The following is a 9893-nucleotide window of genomic DNA, read 5'->3' as shown; positions in this document are numbered from 1 at the left end:
TTTTATTGAATTAACATTGTTGTTCCTTCGTGAAAAATGTCACAACTGTTTGTCTTCAATGGGACGTTTCACTTTGTAAATTTAACATCAAACAAATCCAACCAGCTGCGACGATTTTCTCACTTGCAATCTATTTTTATATTTACAGACTGGAGCGTCGGAGACTGAGGGGTGACCTTATAGAGGTTTACAAAATTATGAGGGACATAGATAGGATAAATGGACAAAGTATTTTCCCTGGGATCAGGGAGACCAGAACTAGAGGACATAGGTTTAGGGTGAGAGGGGAAATATAAAGAAGTGACTGAAGGGGCAACGTTTTCACGCAGGGGATGATACGTGTATGGAATGAGCTGCCAGAGGAAGTGGTGGAGGCTGGTACAATTGCAACATTTAAGAGGCATTTAGATGGGTATATGAATAGGAAGGGTTTGGAGGCATATGAGCCGGGTGCTGGCAGGTGGGACTAGATTGAGTTGGGGCATCTGGTCGGCGTGGACAGGTTGGATCTAAGGGTGTGTTTCCATGCTATGCATCTCTATTACTCTATGACTGGAATTCCCCCCTGAAAGGCACTGTAGGTTAATACAGTGCAGGTGGACCACAGCAGTTCAAGAAAACAGCTCACTACAACCTTCTCAGGGGCAACTGGATCAGGCAATAAATGCTGGCCAACCAGCGACACGTCCATCCAACAAATGAATTAAAAACACAGCTGCATCAGTGGACAGAACAGAAAAAAAGGAATGTCATAGAAATGATGCATTGCATGGTTCGTATTGCTGTGGTCCTCGTTCCCACTGCAGTCAGATATTTCACTTCATTCAGTTCTCCACAAACAGGTAAATTTTATCGTCAGATGTATTCCTACTTACACAAGACCATTGAGGTAGGTTGTTCCTCTCCAGTTAGTAATGGCTTTGAGGTGCCAGTGTTGGACTGTGGTGAACAAAGTTAAAAATCACACAACACCCAGGTTATAATCCAACGGGTTTCCTTGGGAGCACGAGCATTAAGAGCGCTGCTCCTTCATCAGTTGGTTGTGGAGAATAATAATCAGAAACTCCTGGTGAACGAGTAGTTTTCCGAAAGCTAGTGCTGCCACTATTTGGAAGTATATTTGGATGTTGGACTATAACCTAGTGCAGTGTGATTTCTCCCTTTGTCTAGTTAGTAGCTCATATTCAGTGTACTTTTCCTTTGAGAGCTGTTCCCAGTAACACATGGATACTGGGGTTAGTTCTTCCTCTTTGGGCCGGAACCCATACACGGGAAAAATCTAATTGAGTCCCAATACAGTTCTACAGTGAAAGATATTTACGGTAAAACTTGCAATTACGGTAGTCTCCTCTTACAGCTCCATGTTTCTGACAATGCTGCATTTATAGATACACATAGAAAATCAAGAATACTGGCTCAGTAGGTCATATTTGCTCATTTACCCACAGTCAGTACAACGCTGCAATGACGCACCCTCCCAGCAACATGAGATCACAGCAACAGAGAGTCCAGCCTGAGGTTCATGATCCCCATTCAATCCAATTCCACCATCAGTAACACCTGGAGATCGAGATCAACAGTACACAATATTCCAGTCAATCACTGAATAATTCAGAGAGTCTGGGAGGTACAGACAAAAGTCTTATTTTCTCTCAATTGAGGAATTACATTACAGAGTTAATTTACAAATTGATATCACACATTAGGAACTTGCACTGCCCCTGACAGTGCCCGTTAAGTCAAGGGTTAAATGTAACCATCATGCACAGCTTCCCACATCAGTGAGTAAGATGCTCAGGGGAGGTAACCACTGAACTTCAAGAGAATAATAAAAGACTCCAAGAGAGCTCATTACATAATGCTAGTTTTTTTGCATTGTACTAACCTCTGTCATTATGGCAGTAACACGTGTTCTCTGAATCTTTCAGAGTCTTATCGGATAGAAAATTAAATTAATTTGATACCTTGCCACCCAACACTCCATCGACTGCATTTTCCCTCAAGTGAACTATTTTGGAATTGAAGAAACAAGTCGTATTACATCAAAGAGTTTGATCCACTGTGTTACTTCCCTGATGTAAAACGCACTGTGCCAGTTATGTCCCAGCCAGCAGGGTACATGCAGTAGGCGTGACATTTACGATGTGCTGTGGGAATGAAGAGCTCGATATTATCAATACCGCAAACATTTAAAACGTCCAAGTGCTAGTTGGGAGAAAGTGAGGATTACAGATGCTCGAGATCAGAGTTGAAAAGTGTTTTGCTGGAAAAGCACAGCAACTCAGGCAGCATCCGAGAAGCGGGAGAATCGATGTTTCAGGCATAGGTTCTTCATCGGGAATGTGATGGGGAAAGTGGGGGAACAGCACTGGGAGATAAATAGGTAGGGGTGAGGCTGGGGGGTGTTGGGGTCAAGGTCTCATGGAAGGCGATAGGTTGATGCAGGTGGGAAGTGATGGTGAACGGTCGGAGGAGAGGGTGGAGGAGATAGGTGGGAAGGAAGATGGACATGTGGGACAGTTAAAGAAGGTGAGGACCGGGGGTTCTATCCTTGTGGTTGGAAGGATGGGGTTCGAGGGGGGAGGTGTCGAAAGTAGAGGAGATGACCTGGTGATAATTGTTGACCACATGAGAGGGAAAATTCCTCGCTGGTGATTTTGATCCATTAATCGTCACAAAACTGTTCGGGGTTACTGAGCATCGAAATGTGACCTCCAGAAAACCACCTTGCCTTGATGCAGCGACTTGAACTTCGTGAAACATTTCAGCTGAGCAGAAGGAGATGAACACACTGAGCTGCCCTGTATGGGGTCAGTTCACTCAATGACGAACCTCAACCAGCACAGGGTCTGGTCACGAACAATCTCCCACAAAGTGACCACAGGCGATTGGGCATTCCCACTCACCCCCGCTGTCCAGTCATACAGAAGGCAAGGAAGATGCGACAACATTTCTAAGATGCAGATTGGCCCAATATGACCATCGAGATATTTAACTACTTCAATATAAGTACAGTAAGTCACATTATAGATATTTTTGTAAAACTGTCGCTGTGGTGTAAACCACAACCACTGTTTAGACTGGCATCCTGCTTGGCAGTCGATGCATTAATGTCCCATGCCGTGAGGCAAACAGCATCATGTAAACCAGGTTGGACAGATTCTGATAGCATTATGCTGCTGAAGGGCTGTGAATGAATTGGTGACCCTGACACAGTTTCCAAGACCTTCAGTGCTGAATATCAGGTCAACGGGAGATCACAGCAGCAGGGCTGACTTTAACTCCATATGGGGCCGAATGTTCTTGATCCTGACGGGACCATTGGAGCAGCACAATATCAAATATCCTAAATCACACATCAGTTATCCCAAATCAACTTGTTCTTCATCAGAGCAAAAGTCCTGCTCTACCACCCAATCTCCACCGTTCTGAGGCATCTGGACCAGATGCAATAACAATAATTTCATAACGTTGATGGAGAACTGCACTCCGTGTTAAAACACTATTTTCTCACAGTGAAAACAATAATCAAAATCATAAATACGTAGCTACATTGGTACCCAAACACTAAATGACAATCCCAAATAAATTCCCATGGCAGCACCTTCACACAGATCTGTATTGTTCGGGAATATCAAAAGATAACAGCAACAAAGGGCAAGGTGGGAAACACCTGGTTTGACAAAAGCGTTTGATCCTTTGTGGGAGAGCTGCTGCCCCAACACTCCAGATATCAGCGTTTGTCCAATTGAATCTGCACTACAATACTGTGCATTTTTTACAAACGCCATAACACACACTTCTTTTTGGGAATCAGAAAATTCAACAATAAACATCATAATTAGAATCCTGTGCTCAACCCCCGCACCCAGCGATCTGTCCTCACAAATATCATGTTCCCCAACATATCCAGTGTCTGACGAAAACATACAGGATAGTCAAAGCTATTCATGCTCACCCTCCCTGATCACTCCATAACGGCCTGCCCAACTCGCCCATTGCCCACCTGTTGTATCTGGGCTCCCATTTGGAGCGAGCTGCCTGAGCAAGATCCACCAACACAATCCCTTCACATCAAGGAATGGGAAGCACCAGGTTCACTAATGGTTATTACAAAACCCATCTGACCAATAGCAGGTTTTGAACTCCCACAGAGAGAGGGTAGTCTTGCTAAACACTTTCTGGACCAGCCAGGATCGGTGCTCTCAGGGCTAACCCATTCTGCACAGTATAGAGAATCAGGCAACAGTGCAGATGACCGAGGAAACTTTAAATCAAACAACTGTTCTCTTTAAATTCAGCAAGTGAGGACAGTATTGCCGGGTATCCGTATTTGCCTTGCTAAATTGAAATAATGCAATTGTCAGTCATAGAGTGGGAATAAGTCTGCTTTAATGCAGAGATTTGTACACCATAAGTTGGCACAGTCCTTACCAGGAACACTGATGATGACAAGACTGGTGTAGTACCCTTTAGAGAGCATCATCCTCTCCGTTATTGCTGCTGGCATTCTGTCGGGATTGGAGAAATCTCGGAATTGGAGATGACACAGCTCCAGAGACTCTATTTTATATTGTGTGATATCTCTACTGGGAAACTGTGATTACACCTTCAATTTTAAAAATTATTTTGAACAAACAGATTACGACAACAGTTTTATTTCAATAATGTGACAACATTGAGATTTGCCTCTGTAATGAATACCCAAAAGACCGGATTAATCTGATTCTGTTAGGCCTCGGATGTTAGTTGCAACTTGTCTTCAAACAATAATACTTGAGTTATTTCACACAAACTGTCAGTTCCATCAATATCTAAGTATCTTCTGATATTCTTTTCAGCGAATCCTTTCATTTTGCTGAGCTTATTCAGTTATGCAGTACCTCATGTTGTAGAGCTACTTGAGAGCTGTTGTACTGCACACTGTTAACCCACTGCTTTCCTTGTTAGTTCAGTTTTACAACACATTGGAAAATTCAATTGAGTGAGCAATTGCCTGAAGCTGATACTGACCACAACAACAACTGGAACTTACACAAGGTAATATTTTCTCAAAATAACGATGAGAAATAAACGAATTTGCAACCTTAATTGTAAAACCATAGAATGGTAGAATCGCAGTGAAGAGATGAGTTTGCTCATTCCATTGAGTTTGTACCTCCAAAATCCCTCTAAAACTGCACTTTTCCCAATTTCCAATCCTTGGTCAATAGTCATGAATATGATGACAAGTCCGTTGTAAAGGGTTTGAGGTTTCACACCTCAGTTATCCTCCTGAGCAGTGCAGTGCAGACTCCTACCATCCTCTAGTTGGCATCTTCCCTGTAAACCTCCTCCTTTCAGCTTCACATTACACCACCTTCTCATTGGCCCTTCAACTGAGGGGAACAACTGCTTTCTATCCAGCCGGTGCATGCTCCTCATAGTCGTTTATATCCTGACCTCTGCTCGGAAGAAAGCAATGCGAGCTTATCCAGCTGCCCTCTTCACAGCTAATCTGTTGCTCCCAAGCAACGTGTAGGGGAATCTCCTTTACACTCCCTCTAAAGGGATCGCATACTTCCCATTGTGCAGTGACCAGAATTGGACACATACTCCAGCTGTGGCTGATCCAAAGACCCAAACAGCTCCAACAGGGCCAGCCTGCCAATATCGAAATGGAAAGATCAGTGAATGCTGTCAATCAGGAACAAACAAAGAAATTGCTGGAAAAGCTCAGCAGGTCTCGCAGTATGTGTAAATAATCAGTGTTCATGTTTCAGGCTGAAGTCAGAAATAGGTAAGGTGCAGTCACCTTGTTGGGTGTGATATGGAAAGCACTGATCTGAAGGAGATGGGGAATAAAACCTGGGTCAAGAACAGGCTGATGATGCTGTGTCTGAGATGAGTTCCCATGACTTGTCCTGTGGCGATAGGCTCACTGCCAGTACTTCAAACCCTCACTTTCCAGCTGTAAACATTGTCTTACTGAGTTATCTAATGTCATTGCCAATTAATGCTTTCAATTTGATGTATATAAAACAAACCATATCTCAGTATATTTATGAAATGTCTGTGACTAATGTAACTGTTCAGTTAATCGAATTGACTCCGCGAGATTTGATGTTAGAATTAGAACTAGAAATAGATTTTATTGCGACGTGTATTTGAGTATGGGAATACATGAGGGCAGTAAAAACTGTACAGAGTCGTCATTCTCCAACGCCATCTTAGTGTCAAAGCCAAGATGCGTACAATAATATCGATTCACTTCGATTTCCTTGGTCATTCATCAGTCAGAATATTTCAGTTCCTGAGGAAATCATCCCCTCTGATGGAGAATGGGGAAAACACTATCGGCCAGTGAAACCGCTTTACTATTCGATTCCTGAAACTGTTGTTCCTCATGGTTCTCCATGGCTCATCCCCAGTGTGCAGTAGGAAGTAAAGGTTTGAGGTGTCCGTGGAAACCACAATTCTTCTGAGGCTTTAAGTTAGTGCACAATTTCCATTTCTTTTCTTTGGCCCGAACTGCCTCCTCCTGACTGTGGATGTGCAATCCCTCTACACATTTGTCTGCTTTCAGAATGGTCTGAAGGGTTTCTGCTTCTTTCTCAATAAGAGACCTTAACAGTCCACATCATCCACTTTCTCCAGGCAGAGCTCATTTTTAACTTCTTAACGTTAACTTGTCTCACTTTTTCCAAACCCAAGGTGTGGTTCTGGCTACCTGCACGGTTCCCAGCTGTATCTGTCTCTGTTTCGGGAATGTGGAATATTCCTTGTTCCGGTACCAGTTAGGGATCCACCCAGAGGTCTTTGTCCAATGTACCAGTGACTCGATTGGTGCTATTTAATTCCCAGGATTAGACTAAAAAAAACAATTTATTTCCAATTTCTCTCGTTCTCTCATGGCCACCTGATCCATTTATGACTCTTCCTTGATTTCTCTGATTCCAGTTCTGGGTCAGCTTCGATTTTTCTCTGACACCTCAGTGCCTTACGCACCTTAATGGCCTCAAAGATGTGTCCGACAGTCAGAATGTTGAGAAAGAGAATAAAATGAATGGGAAAAATGGTGTTAAAAATTGTTCAAAATATTTAAACTTGCCCAATGATGGTCAGAATAATAACTGTCGCTGGTATCACAGTACCATGGAATATTATTGCTGATCTTTCCAGGTCTAAACCGAAAGTAGTTGGGAATGTTCTTTAAAGAGAATAAAATGCAGATTATTAATAGAACCGTGATTGCAATTTTCTCAGTACAATACTGAGATTTCATCTGATGAAAACAAATGGCAACAAATCGATCAAAAGTAAAAGCAGCAGTGAACCAGACAGAACAATCAATGGTCAAGCGAACCAGGGCATAGATAACACTACAGACAGGAATGATATCCAGGAAACACGGTGGATAATAATCGTCAGGAAATCGGCGAAGTCGGATGTAAAAAACAATGAAGATTAGTTCAGATGCTGCCATGGCCACCAGATAACAAGTGCTACATGTTGAAAGACCACACTTGCCCCGTGCTAAGGTTATAATCACCATGAGGCTAACTGTAAGAGGGAAAAAGGAAAAGTTGAAGATACTGATCAAACATTCTCCGTGCCTGAGACATAATTGTTGTTACATCCATATGAAGTTTAAAAAATCTGAAACACAGCAACAAACTATCTCTAAAATGAATCATTTGCACTCTTCAAAGACATAGTGAAGATCATGAGCAAAGGATTTCTCACAGAAGCATCGTCATGTTCTCAATTGTTTTGGGAGGGGAACAGTAGTGGATGATTTTAACTGTTTTATAGGTTACTGAGACTTCCCATAAGATCACAGTATCCAAACAAAGACACCTGGGATCGACAAAACCAAGAACGGCAGACACCTGACATGGACACGGATTGCAGTATTTCTGTATTCGATTTCAGAGTCTCCACAACTCAGATTACTTTGGCCATTATATATCCACACAATATAAAATACACATCGAATCACTCCATAGTGTACATGAATGGATGAACAAATCATCGAGAGAGTCCCTATATCGTGCAGCATTGTAAATCCTGACATTCTGAACTATGAAGGTACTCAGGAGTGAATCCAATGGCTGGGTATAGAGAACCCAGTGAATCCGATCACCATACTACCAGTTGGATTCCCACTGCAACCAGAAGAACTCCAACATTTGGCCCGGACTCCCCACCTGTCCAAAACTGTACACCACAGCTCCCAAAGAAATAAAAACTGAATCCATGCAGCATTGCTCAATGCAACTTTTTGGTTTAGAAATCAGACTTTGTATTTTGGATTAAGCAAGGCTTTCTGCTTGATGTTCAGTCTCACATTCCCAAGCTCTTCTTCTAGACCCTTTTCTTGTGAACAGAGATCAAACTTCCCACTGAGCAAATACACGAAACCATCTCGATCAGAAGCAACCTGGATGGTCTCATCATTGTTCACAGTGTAGTTGTCAGGCCCAACTTCAAGTGTCTGCATCGCCCTTTTCGAGAGACCAAAGCAGAATAAATAATATTACACTCAATGATAAACCACAACATTTACACCTGTATTTCGTATTTGGAACATAAATATCAAATTGGCTTCTAAATCAGCCAGGAATCCAGCGATTGAATTGACTCATATTCAGATACTTCTGAACAATTATCATTTGTCATTTCTCTCTTTATCTTTATCTTTCATTCCCTCTTGTTCTCCCCATCCCCCTCACTGGCAGCATCTCCCTTTGTCTCTTTCGTTCTATGCGTATTTGCTTCTATCCCTTTCTGCTATTCTCTCCTCTTCGTGCTCTTTTTTTGTTTTCTTTCTTATTGGAAGCCTCTCAATTTCTCGCTCACTCTTTCCTTTTATCATTGTCTTCTTTCTCTCTTTGCTCTCTCTGCCCTTTTACTCCAGCAGCGCGCACTCTTCACACCCTCCCTCCTGCCACCCCAGTCTGGAATTGCCCTGCCTCCCCCATTCAAACTTTTGCAACCAACAAGTTTATGGCTCCCCCCAAAAAATTGTGCACTAACCTTTTCACACACTTATTTGTGCCCGTCCTTCCTTCCATACCAGGCAGCATCCAGGTCTATCGAATCTGTGATCCACATGATTTATGACCCACAAGTATCAGAACATAGAAAATTACAGCACAGTACAGGCCATTCGGCCCTCGATGTCATGCCAACCTGTGAAACAGGATTGAAGCCCATCGAACCTGCACTATTCCATATTCCATATGGGGGCAGGGAAATTATGATGCTGTGAGGCATGACTTAGGATGTGTGGCCTGGAAAAGTAAGCTTCAAGGCAAGGGTGTAATTGATATGTGGAGCTTGTTCAAGGAGCAACTATTGAGTGTCCTTGATAAGTATGTGCCCGTCAGGCAGGGAGGAAAGGGTCGTGTGAGGGAGCCGTGGTTTAATAAGCAATTGGAATCCCTTGTTAAATGGAAGAGGGCGGCCTATGTAAAGATGAGGCGTGAAGGTTCAATTGGGGCGATTGAGAGTTATAAGGTAGCCAGGGAGGACCTGAAGAGAGAGCTAAGAGCAGCAAGGAGGGGACATGAAAGGTCCTTAGTTGGTAGGATTAGGGAAAACCCTAAGGCTTTCTATAGGTATGTCAGGAATAAAAGAATGACTAGGGTAGGAATAGGTCCAGTCAAGGATAGTAGTGGGAAGTTGCGTGTGGAGGCTGAAGAGATTGGGGAGACACTGAATGAATACTTTTCGTCAGTATTCAATCAGGAACAGGACATTGTTGTCAATGTGAGTACTGAGTCACAATTAAGTAGAATGGATGGCTTTGAGGTATGTAGAGAAGAGGTGTTGGAAATTCTGGAAAGGGTGAAAATAGATAAGTCCCCTGGGCCTGATGGCATTTATCCTAGGATTCTCTGGGAAGCAAG

Source organism: Chiloscyllium plagiosum, unplaced genomic scaffold (assembly GCF_037043375.1).
Source record: "Chiloscyllium plagiosum isolate Xiang-an unplaced genomic scaffold, Cpla_swu_hap1 HiC_scaffold_35, whole genome shotgun sequence".
In the NCBI taxonomy this organism is placed as follows: Eukaryota; Metazoa; Chordata; class Chondrichthyes; order Orectolobiformes; family Hemiscylliidae; genus Chiloscyllium; species Chiloscyllium plagiosum.
The sequence above is the reverse complement of the archived record's forward strand: the minus strand, read 5'-3'. Positions refer to the sequence as shown.